The following is a 17,737-nucleotide window of genomic DNA, read 5'->3' as shown; positions in this document are numbered from 1 at the left end:
GTCTTTCACAGTCAATCATTGTTACAATAATGTTATTGTATACAGCATTCTCTTACTTCTGCTCACTTCACTTTATATCAGTTCACTTAAGTCTTCCTAGGTTTTTCTGAAACCACCCTGCTTGTCATTTTTTATACTGCAATAGTATCCACACAATCATATAATACAAATTGCTCAGCCATTCCTCAGTTGACAGGCAGTCCCTCAATTTCCACTTCTTTGCAACCACAAAAAGAGTTGCCATAAATATTTTTGTACATTTCAGTCCTTTTTGCTTTTCTCTGAGCTACAGACCTGGTAATTGTATTGTGTCTAGTTTTGGAAGCATTAATGCAAAACCAGAGCGTGGATTTGAATAAAATGGACTTGAAAGTCCATTTGAACTCTGAAATTATGTGATTCTCTGTGTTTAAAGAGAAATTGAATTTGTTGAATTTATGTGGAAATTCAGTGATGGTGAAGCACAAGTGTTCGCCTTAATATTTTTAATGAACAACGAAAATATGCAACCCTCCTGTACAAAGGAGCAATAATTTTGGACTATTCTCTTTGAGTTGGTTTTCTAATCATGCTGGAGGAATATGTACTGTTTCATTCAACCTCTCCTACTGGCTCTCAATCCAAAATATATTTATGAGATAACAATCTAGGTTCAAGGATGCAGTCTGTGGGGAATGAGATAATGGGATTGGATTGAACTGAAAGAATCTGGCTTTGGAGTCAAAAAACCTGGGTTTAAATCTTGGTTCTGCTACTCACTACTTGTGTGACTTTGGGAAAGTCATTCATTTCCTCTGAGTTCAGTGTCCTTATATGTAAAATCATGGAGTTGTGAGAGCTATTCCTCAAAATCATTTCATGTTTAAAACTATGAGTTCAATGACCGTTCCATAGATCCAGAGATGAGTGTTCCATCCCACTGAGCTAACAAGACACAAGATAAATGACTTTAGACTCTTCCCTATGAATTCAGTTCTTTTCCATTGAATTATATTACCTAGTTCAATCATCCATTCTAGAGCCAACATGCATTAATTACACTATTTTGTTGATGTGAATATGGAAAATTCTGTCTGGAGAATAAATCCTATGTAGTACTTGTTTCTACAAGTTCCTGTTCATTTAAAGGTCAACCAATTTATTGTTGATATTGTTCTTTTGGTGACATGTTCATGGGCAGAATAGTCCATTCTTCCACTAATGTCTTCCACTGATGTCTTCTCATGGAAAGAAAGTGACCATGGGCTCTTGAAGACTATACCAGTAGAGTATAAGCTATGGCAAATTCTGCCATATTAGAAAGGCATTAACTGACTACCTGGTGTCTGAAAACCAACTTAACTGAAAAACAAAAAGCCTCGTCACCAAGAGACTTTGTCACCAGATGATCAGTTATTTGGATCTAATGATGCGTCAACCCCCAAATCATAGCCCTGGTGATGATGTTTGGTGTTTACTTTAATGAGAACTTCACAACTTCCTTCTTAATGATACAGCATGGTACATGTGAGGCAGCTAGGTGGAGAGGTGGATAGAGTGCTGGGCCTCAAAGTCAGGGAGACTTGTCTTCCTCAGTTCAAATCTAGCCTCAGACATTTACTAGCTGGGTGACCCTGGCCGGCTCATTTAATCCTCTTTGCCTCAGTTCCTCATCTGTAAAATGAGCTGGTGAAGGAAATGGCAAACTACTCCAGTACCTTTGCCAAAAACACCCCAAATGGGGTCACAAAAAGTTGGACATGACTGAAACAACTGAACAATGGGACATGTTTCTGAGTAGCCTACCAGCCCTTTGATATCTTTCATTTCTTCTCCATTACTTCTATCCCCTGTGCCCAGCTTTGCTTTAAAGTCACCAAGTGCAAAAGATCTATGTATAAATTTGGTATCTCTCCTTCCTTTTCTATAAGGTATGTTGGCAAATGAATTCCAGTTATCTTTGTGGTCTTCTTCTTGTTTATATTCATCATGTCCAAGTGTCCCATAAAATCATATTTTTCATTGCCTTTGGACCCATGAGGAAACCAAATCCACCATCCACCAATACCTTTATTAGTTTTTCATGGGGAACCTGTAAACCATCCTTCCATTTATCTACAAATATTTAATTTGGAGCAAGAATATCAACATTACTGTGGCCTAGTTCCTCCTACAGAATGCCAATTCACTGTTTGTTGGACAAAAATCTCTCTTTTTATAGTTCAATTTATGCTTATAAATAATCAAAAGACTGTGACCCTATCTCCTTTTTTACTATTTTACCACCATCACTACAGAAGCAGAAGCACCACTAGAGAACTGCGAGGCAATTTGTATTTTTCTTTGTTTCTTAGATTTCCATGGCCATAATTCTGATCACCTTGTGCTCAAACAGGTGATGAGCCTATCTATAATTGGTTAGGCTTGTTCCCAGGCAGAAGGCAGTGTGGTAAAATAGAGAGTTCATGGAATTTGGAGTGGAAAAACAAGGGTTCAAATCCTGACTGTGCTACTTAACTGCCTGAGAGACCCCTGGACAAATGACTTCACCTAAATGGCAGTCAATAATTTCCTCACCTTCAAAATGTGGGTATTGGAGTTAATGATATCTAAAGTGCCTTCCAGTTCTAAATGTATGATCTTATATCATAATTGGAGCCTTTCAGATTTCTAGAACCTACAAAACCATGTATTCTGTTGGCCTAAGCTTCTAAAACCCATTGCTACCTCCAAGCTTCACTGAGGTACCAGAGTAGGACCTTTATAAAGAAGTATATCAATTTAGTGAACCTTATTGAATCATTATAAATGATGAACATGAAAAATGCAAAGGATATAGAAAGCCACATAAGGTGATTTATGGTGAAGAATGGAGAATTGGAACAATATACACAGACATTATAACTACATAAAAGTGATAATAACTACAAAATCTGAAGAAACAATATGCCAAAGAAAAAGAGATCAGAGAGAGGCCAAAAGCAAATAATTAGTTCTTATTTTGATAAAGTTAATGGATACAATTTTTTAATTATAGAGAGTTTGGCATTTATGATTGTATTAAAAACATTCATATATAAACATATGTATTAAATATAGGTGTATTTTTATTTTATTTCTTTTTATTGCTGTTTATAATTTTTTAATGATTTTTGAAACCTTCCCCCCAATTTTTTAATGTGAACATAGTCTCCAATTCTCTGATTTTTTACTACAAAATTGAAAAAAATAGACAAAGAAATGGATCAGACTATTTTATGTTGGGCCTCAAGAGGAAACTAGAGCTAACCTTTTAGGGATGGGTCCCTAATTTTGCCGTATCAGATAAATAATATTACACATTTGCTTTAGGTTGATCAGGGTGAGGAACTGATTAAAGCTAGCTAACGATGCACAATTGAAGTAAACTAGAATATCATCTATTCATTTTCAGTTTTAGCTATACCAAGTCCAAGAACTGTTTTATTGCACCTTCCTTGCCTAGTGGATGGATACTCTAAGGAAGCCAAATAATAAACTAGATAGACTAGACTAGAGCCCAAATAACGGAGTAGATAATGGACTTTTGCTAATGAAAAGTAATAAAAAGAAAATTGTATTTTATCCAAAGGATAGTCATAGCAAGCATTGTAGCCTGGTTCATTATGTTTCCTCTCTTTAGCAGCATTATGATCTAAAGAACCAAGACCAAGCTTTAGAATAAGAGCACCTTCTTCCCTGGACAGTGTTCAAAAAATACTGACAAATTCTTACTCTATAATTCTCTCTTTTCTAGATTCCCATGTTTTATTTATTACATCATCTCTCTTCTGCCTTTAATCAAATTTTCAGACTATATTATTCTAGGTGTATGATTAATGTCTCTGGATTTCAGATTTCTCATCTATAACATGTGGGAGTTAGAACAGATAATATCCAAGATCCATTCTAGCTCTAAAATATATGAATTAATGATCCTATGATTACTTTAAATAGATTCCTGTTTAGGTTTTGAGACAGGGAAGTATGATAGCTCAGGATAGATTTTATTCCTTAAAAAAAAAAAACTTTCTATACATAGGTAACCCAACCCCCTCTATCCCTGGGATTCTTATTATTTTCAATCTTTTAGGATGGACTGTTCTGCCATTGTCAATAGATTTGGTTAGTCAGTTTACTTTTGAGCTCTGCAGTCCTTTATCTGCTGACCCCAGGCTCATCATTACATTATTTCCAACTGAGGATGCTAACTCCAGAAAAGAAGGCCATCTTTTGTACTTCAGCCATCACAAAAATTAGAGTCACCAATAAGCGCTTAAAAGAATTAAATAATTTGGTCATTTTCATTTTCATGGGTCATTTTCATAAAAATAGTTTCTGACCTGCTAAGGAAAATAAAATATAATTATCTGCTTTGGTTATCATAAAGAGATACAAGGAAGATTGAGTAAAACTGATCTCCACAGAAATTAATTTTTAAAATAATGCCCAAAATAAAATCTTGGTTTTCAGTGATTTAAAAAAAAAAGATATAATTCAAGGAAAGAGGGGAAGGACTCTCTTCATAGAATTTTTCATATCTAACTCTCTAATTTCCGTCTCAAAGCCATACACATTTCTAATTTTGTTACCACATTTATTTCAAAAGTATTCTATTCTTTCTTCTCCATATAAAAAATAGAAAATAAAGACTATATAGGATAAGTAATTAAAGGAAGATTACTTCCTCTGATGAATTTTACATAAATTCTTCCATTCCCTGTTTTCTAGATGTACATATACTGAAGAAATTATGATAGCAAAAAGGCCAGTTTTCACTCAGTGGGGTATCACAGTATTGTATTGGAAATAACCAATTATCTTTGAAACCTATCACATATCAGTCATAGTTATGTGATAAAAGCAGAAAATTACATTGAATGAGGAGTCAGAAGAACTAATTTTTATCCCATTTCTACTAGTTAATAGCTATATGGCATTGAGGAATTCATTTAAACTCTCTCCAAACTTCCATTTCTTCATCTGTAAAATGAGCATAATAAAATCTGTCCTACCTACTGCAGTGCTGATGGTATTGAGGAATGGAACAAGATAATGTATGTGAAATCCCTCTGAAAATTGTGAAATTCCAAAGTTCTACCTTACATTTGCATAGTCTTCATAGTTTTAAAATATCTACATGACTATGAGTAATTCATTTCACCTCTGTGCTTCAGTACTCTCATTTGCAAAATGATGATGTTAGATTAGGAAACTGCTAAGATTCCTCTATCATTCCATTATGAATTCTATTATATTTCCCAGTTATAACTGGCAGCAGGCAAGAGTAAAAGCCTTTCATTTATTCCAACTCTCTTCAGGGTGTTTGGTAGTGGTGTGTCTGAATGGTTCTCTATGAATAATCAGAACCATGGACAAGGATAGCTATCTGTCAACTCAACACTTTCCATTTCCACTCCTCATCTAGGAGCATGATTCATTAAACAGCTGGTGCTCCCACTGAAGTAACCACACCTCTTTCCTAAATCTGACTTTAGTTAACTCCACCAAAACTCATAGTCACAGTTATCCATAATTTAATTAGATTTGATGAAAGTATAATAGAATACAAAGCAAAAGACATATTATGTACTGCAAAATCCAACCTAATCATATTCCAGGGCATCTAGGTGGTGCAGTGAATAGAGTGCTGGGCCTGAAGTCAGAAAGACTAATCTTCCTGAGTTTGAATATAGCCTCAGGCACTTACTAGATAGATGACCCTGGGCAGGTCACTTAACCCTGTTTGCTTTCAGTTCTTCATCCATAAAATGAGCTGGAGAAGGAAATGGCAAACCACTCCAGTATCTTTGCCAAGAAAACCCCAAATGGGGGTCACAAAGAATCGAACATGACTGAAATGAGTGAACAACAAATCATATTCCAGATCCAACTTCTGCAAAGCAGGAAAAATTCCGTTAGGGTTAGGATGTTTCCCCCTATTCACAGCCAAGGTCTAGATCATGGGAGCACAGGAAGTCAGCATCTGGCCAAAAACATCTCAGCTCCCATCTGCAGCTCAGGACATAGTCTAAATTCATAGCAGGCAAAGGGAAGGGAATTAGCATTTAAATAGCATCTACTATCTAAGAACTATGCTTAGCACTTTACAAATATTATCTCATATGATTATCACATATCAACTTTGAGGTAAGTTCTGCTATTAGTCTCATTTTACAGTTGAAGAAACTGAGGAAAACAGAGGTCAAGCAACTTGCTCAGAGTCGCACACTATTAAGTGTCCAAGGTTTGATTTGAACTCAGATCTTCCTGACTCCAGGCCCAATACTCTGTACAATGTGCTACGTAGGTGTAATAGCTTGAAGTTATGATCAACATTGTGGCTGATACTCACAAATGACTCCTGAATAGGAATATTACTGTCTTTAGTTAATTACCTTTTTTCCAGGTTCATTCAATTTTATACTTTTAGTACTGATTCAATGGTAAGATGAGACAGAAACTTGACTCCAATGGAATTCACATATATTATGGCTTTGAGTTGGCAGTTGGTGAGGGTGACTAGACTTTTCTCCATAGGAATTGCTTCCCCAGATCTCAGCTGTGAGAGATGAACTAGAAGCAGAACCAGTGGCCTGGGGGATGCTGCCATTCCCAAAGCTTCTGTGACTATCTGCCTACTAGTGCCAGTTTGCCAGCCATCAGTGTGAGATATCAATCAATATTTGTTAAGCACTTAGTATGTGTCAAGCACTGCGCTAAGCACTGGGGATATAAAAATAAGTAAAAGATAGTCCCTGCCCTCAAGAATCTTTTAATCTAATGGATGAAGAATAAGGAGGAATCAAAGTGGTATAGTAGGAAAAGCACTGAATTTGGAGTTGGAAGACAAGTATTCAAATCCGGGCTCCATAACATACCATACATGTGACCTTGGGCAAATCATTTAACCCGTATGTACCTATTTTCTCATCTATAAAATTAAAGAGTTGGATTGGATGATCTTTGAGGTCACTTCCAGCTCTAAATCTATGATTCTGTATATAACCATGAAATTCTATAAATATAAAGTCCTTGTCCACCAGTTATCTCTATAACAAAACATTCTAGGAACTAAGGGGATTGAATACATATAGCCTCCTAAAAAATTGTGTCAGGTATTTTTCATTGCTTAAAATAGTGACATGGTATTACTCAGTTTGTAAACAATACATATCTACCTTTCCTATTGCTTTTCCCAACTCATTCTTTAAAATGATCCAAGGTTCTTTTAGAAATAAAGGTCTGTTTTAAAACACTAATGCTTTACTAGTTTTCTCATATGGCTAGGAATCTTAGACTACTGTAATCTTCAAAAAAATTATAAGTTGAGAGTTACCCATAAAAGCAACAGAGAGGCAAATGGCAGGTGTGAGCATGCTATATCACATCATAAATAAGAAATTATGCAAAAGAAGTCATAAAAGACATCATCAAAGAAATGGGCAGCCTAAAAAATGTGCCATTATATGGCAAGAAAAAAGGAGAACCCCAGGGCTCCACTGACATCTTTCTAATGTAGAGAGTACAAGACAGGGAGACCACCAGATGCTGGAGCCCCATAACTTAGAGAAGGACACAGCCAAGAGTCACCCAGAACAGGAAGGCAGAAAGAGCTGCAATCTGCATCATAAGGAGAGATTATCCACAATAGTGAACTCACTTTTGTTCTAGTGTGTATTCCATTATGAAGACACCAGTAAAAAGGAAAAAAATTATGAAATATTTTCTCTGAATATTCCCTTAACACTTATACAAAAAAAATTGGGTTCAGCATAGAAAATATGCCAAATGATAAATGAAATTCAAGATTAAGTCATTGGTTTAATTATACTGAGTAGGAAAGAAATAAAAAGCCAACCTAAAATACACACTTTTAAATTTTTTTTCCTGATAAAAAGACAGAGCTCAACAGAAAATTTGATCTTCAAATACAAGACTCAAGACATAAAAAGGTAAGCAGGACAGAAAGAAACAATAACATGTTATTTTTATAATGGCAAACTGATGACATCCCTACAAGGGAAGATGACACTTGTAACTCTTGGGAACTGTATTGTTATTATACCATTTTAAAGGGGTATACATAGAGGGAGTGGATTTGAGTTGATTTTGATGTAATGATAAAAAAAATCTAATCAAGTGGATTAAATGGATCTAAGTAAATGGATTAATCTGATCTAACTAAGAAAATGTACTGAGAAAAAAGGAAAGAAGGAGGCAGATAAGGGTAAATTAAGTTACAGGAAAAGGCACAAAAACGTATTCCAGTAGAGAGAAAGAAGGGAGGGAGATGAGCATTGTTTGAACCTTACTCTCATCAGATTTGGCTCAAGGAGGGAATAACATAATCAGTTAGGTATAGAAATCTAACTTGCCCTATAGGCAGTAGGAGGGAAAAGAGGAAAGAAAAGGGAGGGGAGATAGAAGGGAAGGAAGAAGGAGTAAGGGGAAAGGGGAAGAAAAGGGACGGGGCTAAGAGAAGGGAGGCAGGACTGAGGGAGGCAGTGGTCAAAAGCAAAACACTAGTGAGGAGGAAAGGGAGAAAGGAGAAAGAAAAGCATAAATGGGGGGAAATAGGATGGAGAGAAAGACACAGATAGTAGTAACTGTCAATGTGAATGAGATAAACTCTCCCATGAAACAGAAGCGGATAGCAGAATGGATTAAAAACCATAATCCTACAATATGCTGTTTACAGGAGACACATTTGAAACACTGGGACACACACAGGGTAAAGGTAAAGGGCTGGAATAGAATATATTATTCTTCAGTGGAAGTAAAAAAAAAAAGCAGGGGTAGCAATCCTGATCTTAGACAAAGCAAAGACAAAAATAGATCTTATCAAAAGAGATAAGGTTGGAAACCACATCCTGCTAAAAGGCACCATAGACAATGAAGTAATATAATTGCTAAACATATATGTACCAAATGGTATAGCGTCCAAATTCTTAGAAAAGTTCAAAGAGTTCTAGGAGAAACAGACAGCAAAACTATACTAGTGGGAAACTTCAACCTCCCCCACACTTTTAAATCTTAAGGACAGAAAGCTTTCTTGAGGTAAATATGGCAAAGTTCAAGAAGAACGGAATCCCTCTGTATTCAATATAGGTATATCAACATCAAATGCATTAAAGAAGAAAAGAACAGTTCTGAATTCAAGGTATGATCTAAAGATAACAGAAAACAACAAAGCAAAATCATCGGTGAACCTAATTTTTTCAGTCTTCTCTAAGTCTTCATTTCCTCAATTCCACACACTGCCTGATGGTCCCTCTTCAGATCACAGACTTCTCTAAGTTTAAGTAAAATTCGTTCTCGGACAACAGACCCATAACCTGACAAAAAAAAAAACACATTTAAAGCCTTCCTCATTTAGACGGGAGGTCAGAGCCTGTACTCCTTCCTGCTGGCATGTCCTTTAGCAGCCTAAGTCACCTCAATGCCCCACAAGTCATGCACCAGTAGATGGAGGCAAATTGAGTCCTTCTTGGTGGATACGCTAGTTATTATTCCCCAAAATTCATTATATGCTAGTGATGATCATTCCAAACTTAATGAGGCTGATCATTATTTGATATACATTTTATCAGATATCTCTTGTTCTAGTCACTTCTCACAGCAATGATTTTTAAAAATAATCTGGGCTCAAATTCTCAAAATCTAGCCACTGCTCAGATTCTTATAATCTAGCCAACAGCTCAGTAGTGCTCAGATTCCTTAAGAGTCTTCCCAATATGATGGATGTTCTAATAAACTTTTGTCTTTCGCTGAAAGAAGACTTGGGTCAAATTCATTCTGACAGGACCTGTGTGTTGTGATTTTGGGGTCCCAGCACCCCTAAATCCCTAAACTTCAACATTTTGGTGGACCATACAAGGAAGCTGCCCAACCCCAAGGTCTTCTCCAGCCAAGACTGGAAGGTACGTAAGTCTCCCCCTTTCTTTCTTGCCCTGCAGTTGGGGTCATTCTCCAAGCATCTAGGAAGGCTTGGAGGTGCTTTTTGGGCAAACAGTTATGAAGCTGTCTCTGCACTCAGCCTGACGCTTTCAGGCTCTCGGTCCACTGGTTTGGTTTGAGGCCATGGACCTGGGTACACCTTCTGCAGCACAGAAGACAAGGACAGATGCCCTATCTGGGGACTGCAAGCTCCAAGAGGATGGAGAAGGTGTTTTACTTAAAATTTGTCTTTTACCCAGAAGCTAACACAGTGTTCTACTTAAAGAAGCTTGCCATATATTTGCTGAATTTAATCATACTGATTGGCAGATCAATATGACAAATCACTTCCCTGAGAGTATGGAACAGACCTAAAGACTACAGGAAAAGCCAATTCATCAAAGCCATGGATAGAAGCTTCAAGACCCATGAACAAATCACTTGAGTTAGACAGTTTTCGTTGTGTTCATCCACTGAGTTGGACAGCATATGCAAACTATATCTTAAAAAGCTGATGATTAATGCTCTTTTAGAATCTTAAGTGCCAAATTAAAACCTTTTTATTAAGATGATTCTACTAAAAAAAAAATCAAATACATCTTGGAAATGATACCTTTATCAGAGAAATTTGTAAAGATTTTTTTCCCAGTTATTTCTCTGTTTTAAATTAACTTTATTAGAGCTCTTTGTACGAAACCTTTTTTATTTTTATGTAATCAAAATTATCCGTTTTATCTCCTGTGATTTCCTCTTTTCTTTGGTCATAAACTTTTCTTCTATTCATAGATCTGATAGGTAATTTTTTTCCATGTTTCTCTAATTTGTTTATAATGTGCCCTTTTAAATCTAGGTCAAATATCCACTGGAGCTTAGACTTGTCTAAAGAACTAAGTGTTGGTCTAACTCGAATTTCTTCAATACCACTGTCTAATTTTCCCATCAGTTCTTCCCAACCAGTAGCTGGGGTTTTTGTGTTTATTGACTACTAGGTGAATTAATAATTAATTTATTAAATTAATAAATTATTAAATGAGGGTAGGCATGCCCAGTTCTTTGGGAACTCACCAGGAAAGATCATGATTGGCAGCAGGAAATGGGACAGCAATCACACTTTAATAAGGCACAGAGGGTACAGAGACAAGTGGTGAAAAGGATACAGAGGCAGATGGCCCAGCTCAGGGATGGGGGAATGGGATGGCGAAGGGAGACAAGTAGTATGGGTAGGAGGAGAGGTAGAGAATATCACTCACATAATCATGGATTGTAGTTGGGAGCACCAGATAGGATGGATCTGATGGAGACGGAAGAGTGCTGAGGAATGGGGGGAATAGGTGCAGGAGTCTGAGGTCTTGTTTTATAGGTTTAGGTTTTCTTGGAAACACACCAACTCCTATCTGGGCCACCTTAGGGTTAATTCATTAACATATCCAAATCATTTCAAAATTATCAGCAACTTTTGATGTCCTGCTGGCCAGGAACTGTGGAGGTCTGGAATTTGGGATTTACATATAATAGGACCAAAAACCTTGACAGCAGTGTCTAGATGGCTTCCCCTGATTCAGCACATATTACCAGGATATGAATTTTGGTGAATATAAGATACAATTTGTAAATTATGCTCCTTTGAACTTTGAGATGATTTGCACATGACTTCCAAGTTCCCCTTTGAAATCTTATTTACTACTATTGTCCCTTTATAATGGCTACTCATAAACTTATTATACTGACAAAAAATGGGTGAGACATGGCCAGGGGACTAGAACAAGATACAATTTTAGCACACTAGGATACTAGATACATTTACTTCTCTGTTTTGTACCTACTCTGTCTCACTAATAAATCTCTCCATTTTTATCCCCTGTGATTCCAGAGGACCAGTAATGAAACATGATACCCATTACAGAGAAATGATGGATTTAGAGACATCTGGTTTTGTATACAGCTATTGTAAGAATTTGTTTTGCTTGACTATGCATATTTATTGCAAGAAATCTTACTTTTCTTATTTTTCAATGGGGTGGAGATGGAAGAGAAAGAAAATAGATATCTGTTCATTTTCCTTAATAGAGAAGAATGGGACTATCACTTCCTTATTCCTACAAGTCATGGCACTTACTGAAACCTAAGGTCTCATTTTCTGCCTCATATTGTTGATTCCTTACTGAGCTTGTAGTCCACTGAAATCCCAACTCTCTTTCAAATTCCTTCTAAAAATAAAATTCTATGTCTCCTAACAGAGAGACATTTTGCCTGCCACTAGCCACTGTAGGAGACTTGATGGAAGAACATCCATCAGAAAGCAACCATGATAGGGAAGGTCTGACAGTCATGTCATATAAGAGTTCACTGAAGAAACTGGGGATGTTTAGTCTAAAGATGGAAAGACTCAGCCATACAATATTTTCTTTTTTTAGATGTGTTTATCTTCAAGGTTGGTCTAAAATTTCTTTTTTTCTTTTCTCTTCCTATTTTTTTTTAGCCATCCAATATTTTCAAAATAGAACTAATTAGCTTTCCCTATAATCTTTAGGCTAAAATTCAAACTCCTGTCTGGCATTTAAAAGCCTTTACAATCTGACTTCAAACTATCTTTCCAGGATAATTACACATTATTCTTTTTCATATTTATACATTGTACACTTTAGCCAAACTGACCTATTTGCTTTTTTCCAAATACAACTATCCATCTCTAACTCAGAATCTGTAACTTCCTTCAAACAACTTAGGCTGCCTCCTGTGTAGGACCTTTCTTGATTTCCCTAGTTGTTAGGGCTGCTTTTCCTCACTATGAAACTTTGTGTGAATTTTGTATTTGAGATAGCTAGGTAGTGCTCAGCCTGGATTCAGGAAGAGTCTAAATGCAGTGCTGGCTGATGGGGAACCTCTGTTTTCCTGGTGTTAATTATCTGGCCAAAATTAGCACAAGCAGCAGAAAATCAAACTGTACTCTGTTGCTTCTCAGCCTCAGAGGCTGCATCGAGTGTACAATCATCTGTGACCAAAAAAATCACACACCAACTCTCCCTCCACTTTAGTCGTGGCTTGTAGCCTTTTCAAGTTAAATATTTTATCATCACTACAGTAGCTGACCTTGATGCCACTTTCATCCTTGTTAAAAGTGTCTGACAACATCACTGAAAACATCATGCTAAAAAACAAGGGAGCAAGCATGCAGCCCTGCTTCACTGCATTGGTGACTAGGTACGTGCAAGAGCATTGTCCATTATTCAGAATCTATGCAAACTGGCCTACAATATTGATGAACTTCTCCAGGCAACCAAATTCCTTTTTTTTAGGGAAAAAAATGAATTTTATTTAGAATAGCATACATGCATGCATGTAAATAACTTTGTAAAGTAATATATGTAAAGAGCATTCGTAAATATTAAAGCCCCTTTATAAACACACAAATGTTAACTGTTACTGTATTCAAATACCATCATAACAGAAGGGATAAATACAAGTACAGCTTTATTTACACTCTCAGAAATTCTTATAAGAAATTCAAAAACTCTCACTCTCTTTCACACAACAGCTTCCAAAAACACACTGATTTTTGTATTGTCTACAAATGTAGGTCTAATATTAATTTTTGTAACTAAAAGAATAAATGAAATGAAACATACAAGTGTATATGATTTCATTAATATGGATTTTTCCTTTCAGGATTCAGATTTCAACCCATTAATTTTTTACTATCCTATGCAACTTAATCACATACCGTGTTTGCAACAGGAATTGTCCACCCAACATGCTGAGGGTCCTTTCTCAGATTTCTTCTAATATAAAGAGAATACCAATGGAACAAAAGGCAATCCATTTTTTTTTCCTTCACTCATGCTGTGTGAATAACCTATCATATTGTGATGGTACTGGCTATTGTGATATACAGTATAGCTATGGTGATGGCATTGGTGCTGGTGGGCTACAGTGATCCTTGGTACAGTTGTGAGTTTGTTGTTGTTATTGTTGCTATTGCTGTTGATGTTTGCTCAGGAATGACATCATCAAAACTGTTTTTTATTTAATTTTTCCAATTATCAAATATCCTCACTCCATCTGGAAGGAAAAAAGGAAAGAAAGAAAAAAGGAAGGAAGGAAGGAAAGCAGGAAGGAAAGAAGGAAGGGAAGGAGGGAGGACCCAATTTACATAAGCACAGTCAGCCAAAACAAATTCCCATGACATGGTCATGTTGTGGTATGGACTTTTGTCCCTACCATAATAAGTACCATATTATTGATTGTAATGGTAATATGCTTAAATACAATATTATTGGTGGTAATGGCTGTCACCATAGTTGCAGCTGTGCTAGTGGTCATGGCTGTAAGAGCTTTGTTTTATGGTGGTAGAGGCTATAATTGGTTTTAGGAGGAAGCTACGGGGGTGGCTAGTATAGTTTCTGGTACAGTTGTAGGAGCAGGGGATCTTATGCTGTTTGATTCACCTGTGGTGGTAATTGTAGTGGTTGAAGTTGTACCTATAGTGGTCAGGCAACCAAATTTCACCTTGATTTTCTGCAAGTCCTCACGACTCACAGTCTCAAAGGCTTTGGTTAGATTGACAAATGTTGTGTATAGAATTCTGTTCTTCTAGTATTTTTCCTGGAGTTGTCAGATAACAAATATCATGTCAACTGTACCTTGGTCCTTTCTGAAGCCACTCTGCTTCTCAGGTTGATGACCATTTTCCAGATGAAAGATTAACCAATTAAGGAGGACTCTGGCAACAATCGTGCCAGCAATGACTAAGAGATAGACTCTCCCTGTGACAGTCACAGGACAGTCTATTTCCTTTTCCTTTATACAGATGGACAATGGAGGCATCCTGGATCTCCTGGGGGATAACCTCCTCTGCCATATAACCTGGAAGATTTCAATAAACTGTTACATAAGTAGTGGACCTCCTGCCTTGCAGACCTCTGCTGGAATGGAATCAGCACCAGGCACTTTGCTACACAACAGGAATCTAATGACATTCAAATTATCTTCTTCAGTTGGAAGTTCAGCTAGAGAGGGTTTGAATTCAACCTGAAGAATGGTCAATGGTCAATGGCTTCAACATTGGTTGACGGTCTGTTGAGAACACTATGGAAGTGTTCAGCGCAACTCTCCAGGATCGTGTCTTTTTCACTAATCATCAATAAGTAGTTGAGATGCCACAAAAGTCTTTTATCCATAAACAGCCTTCAGGGCATCATAGAAGCATTTTGGATTGTTACCATTGGTATAAAAACTGAATCTCATCTGCCTTCTTACTAAGCCAAGAGTCTTGCCTCTCTCTATGCTTGTAATTTACTTTTGATGGAGTTAAACACTGCCTTCTTAGACATGGATGAACTATCCTGCTGGTAAATCCTGTGGAGTTCACATTTTTGTTTAGCAGCTTCTGAATTTCCCCATCAATAAGGTCTCACATATTAGAATGTTAGCTTCTTGGGCACAGAAGCACATCCTTTCCTGTGTACAGCATTCCTTCTCCCACCTTTGTACCTTTGTATAGATGGTCCCATTTCCCTAGAATGACATACTTCCTAATTTCCATGTCATAGAATTCCTACTTTCTTTCAAAGGGCAGTTGGAATTCTGTCTTCTATAAAGGCTTACTGATTGCCCTAGATTCTAATAAGCTATTTCTCAAAATAAATTTGTATTACTTTGCATCTGCTTTGTATTCACTTATGAGCTCATCAACACAAACACCATTCAGTCTCTGGCCTCAAAGAGCTTAAATTCTTCTGTGAAAATAGGATAGGGGCACAAATAAGTGAATACAAAACACATGGAACTCCAACTGTCCTTTGAAGGAAGCTAGGAATTCAAAGAGGTAAGTCATTCCAGGGATAATGGACCACCTATGCAAATGTAGAGAGATAGGAGAAGGAATATTGTACATATGCAAAGATGAGCTGGTAAATGTTTAACAACCAACTTTCTGAGAAAAGGAAAGTATACACACAATTTTAAGTTTAATCTAAATGATTAACATTTTCTCCATCACTTTCTTCAGTATAGGCAATTAACGAAATAATAAATCAAGCCCTAATTTGTAGCGTTTTCCAGTTTCCAAGGTGCTCACACTGAAAATTTAACAATCAGCTCTCCAGCTGGCTCCAGGACACTTCTGTACACAGGGAATAACTGGAACAAGAAGTCTAAAAGATAATTATGAAATAAGACAGGAAACCCAGGCATGTGCCATATTGTGAAAGATTCCAAATGTCAGGCAGAAGGTTTTATATTTTATTCTGTAAGCAGCAGGAAACCACTGAAGAGTTCAGAAATCTGGAAAGTCTCCTTAGTTTATTCTGGTTCTGATACTTCTGAGCTGCAAAACTATAGGCAAATCTCATAACTTCTCTGCCCCTCTGTTTCCTCATCTGTCAAATGGGAACAATGAAACTGATGCTACCTACCTTGCAGATTTATGGTGAGTCGTAAACCTGAAAGCACCACAGAAATGTGAGTTAATGTTATTGCCATTATTTAGGGGCTCTATATCTATAACTACAAAGCTCACAAGCAGTGATCTTTATCTTAAGCCACTATGGTTTGATGGAGTCAAGGGAATAGGCCACCAAAGAGTTGACTCAAATGCATTGGCTTGGAGACAGCATACCTTTGTCATCATACCTGTTCCTCAGGGACCTTAAGACATTCCCCTAACACAAGCGTAGCAGTAAGTTCATTCTTCTTGGCTCCCCTGGAAATCTTTAGCAACTTGCTAGGTATGTTCCTTCTCCACCAGATGTCATTTCTCTAGCTATAAGAAAGATGTATTGCCATCACCTTCTTAATGGATGTTTTTGTAAAAAGTTAAAACCAGAGGACACCCAGGTGGAAAATAGGAGCAGCTGTGCTCTGGAGGCTATCCAAGGAGGGAGCCACATGTTATTTTGCAGGCCTATTTAAGAGGTGTCTGGCCATAGTCTTGATGTTATTGTTAGGGGCCCTGGGAGAAGCTAGTCCCAGCGTATAAATGGAAGGATACTTAGCACGTAGATAGTTGATAGAAGAGTTAGAGAAGTTGGAGGGAAGGGAGCAGACACAGAACAATTTATGGAATAACAACAGCACTGTAAAGACAACTTAGAACTCTGATCAATACAATGTTGTTTGTTATTCAGCCATTTTCAGTCATATCTGACTCTTCATGACCCCATCTGGGTTTTGTTGGATTTTTTAGAGTGGTTTGCCATTTCCTCCTCCAGCTCGTTTGAGAGATAAGGAAACTCATGTAAACAGGGTTAAGTGACTTGCCCAGGGTCACACAGTTTGTAAGTATCTGAGGCCAGATATGAACTCAGGCAAATGAGTCTTCCAGACTCCAGGCCTGGCACTCTATCCACTGTGCCACCTAGCTGCCCCCAGAACAATACAAAGACCAATCATAATTCCAGAGGATGGATAATTAAGCATACTAACTCATCTGAGAGAGAAAGAACTCAAGATGTAGAATGAGACGTGCATTTTTTAACATGGCCAGTGCAATGATTTATTTTGTTTGACACTTCATAGTTGATACAAAGGTTTTGGTTTTTGTTTGCTTTTCAGTGGGAGGAAATTGGGAAGAAATAAAAGAAATATTTATTCACTTTAAAAATAAACTGAATTTTTTTAAAGAGAACTGCTGGATTTATGTGAGAGCTAGAGTGAGTGTGAGAAGAGCATTGTGTTTGAGATAGAACGTTAACTGTGACCATGTAGCAATTCTGGGAGCTTGGGGCTTGGACAGTTCATGTGAAAGAACCAACATGTATTAAGGACAAAATCTGAAGCCCTGTGGGGTTTGTTAGGACTCTGA

This window comes from Phascolarctos cinereus, unplaced genomic scaffold (genome assembly GCF_003287225.1).
Source record: "Phascolarctos cinereus isolate Bilbo 61053 unplaced genomic scaffold, phaCin_HiC Scaffold_5;HRSCAF=322, whole genome shotgun sequence".
Taxonomy (NCBI): domain Eukaryota; kingdom Metazoa; phylum Chordata; class Mammalia; order Diprotodontia; family Phascolarctidae; genus Phascolarctos; species Phascolarctos cinereus.
This window is presented reverse-complemented; position numbering follows the sequence as displayed.